Consider the following 924-nt stretch of genomic DNA (forward strand, 5'->3'; position numbering starts at 1 on the left):
CAGACGGACAGACACGCGCTGACAGACACGACCGCAAGAGCCTCAGCGGCGGAGCAGACACCCACAGGGACAGGCAGAGGGACAGAAGAAGCCCGCGGAGACAGACACGTGTGGACGGCCTCCTGCAGTGACAGCCGGAGACAAACGCAGTGACAGACACTCACGGACGGACGGACGGACACACTTGGACAAGTCGGGGCTGGGGGCCGAATAAATGAGCATCCCTGGCCACGACAGCGCAGGGGTGGCGGGAGGACCAGCATGCGAAAACTTGGCTGACGACCCTCTCAGGGGGCCGGGTAACACTAGTGCAGGAAAGGTGACACCTGTGGGAATGAGGCTGTGAACAGATCAGAACGCGATAGGAAGTGGACCCCTGAAGAGAGGGGAGACCCCTCGCGGGAGGGAGAGGTGACCCCGGGACGCCCGACAAGGAAGGCCAATGTGGTGGCAACGCGAAGAGGCTGCGGGGCGAGGCAGCATTCCGCCGGCGCCGCCGCCGCAGTGGAAACTTCCGGAACCCCCGCGGGTGGGTTCGCGCCGGTTCCCTGACGGGTGACCTCGGACTTTCGTCACGAGGGTCCGCTCGGGGCATGACATCACCAGGCCAGGCTCTCATTGGTCGCCGCGGCCGGCAGGTGGGAGCGGCCTGGCCCGGGCGCCCCTAGCCGGGTCGGAGGGGCCTGAGCCGCACAGACCACCCGCCCCCCTCCCCCCCAGCCCACGGTCCCGCCCTATACGGGAGTCACCCAAGGGGACTGTGCGGCCACGGCGGCGTCCCCGCGCCCGAGGTGAGGTGGAAAAAGTGGGCAGCGGTGTGCTCACGCGAGCGCGCCGCACGTAAGCCCCTTCCTCTCCTGGGGCCGCCGGCTCGGGAGCCCGCTCACTGCGTGGGAAACCGGCCGACGCGGGCGAGCTTCGGGG

The sequence above is a fragment of the Bison bison genome, unplaced genomic scaffold, assembly GCF_000754665.1.
Source record: "Bison bison bison isolate TAMUID 2011002044 unplaced genomic scaffold, Bison_UMD1.0 scf7180017864085, whole genome shotgun sequence".
Lineage (NCBI taxonomy): Eukaryota > Metazoa > Chordata > Mammalia > Artiodactyla > Bovidae > Bison > Bison bison.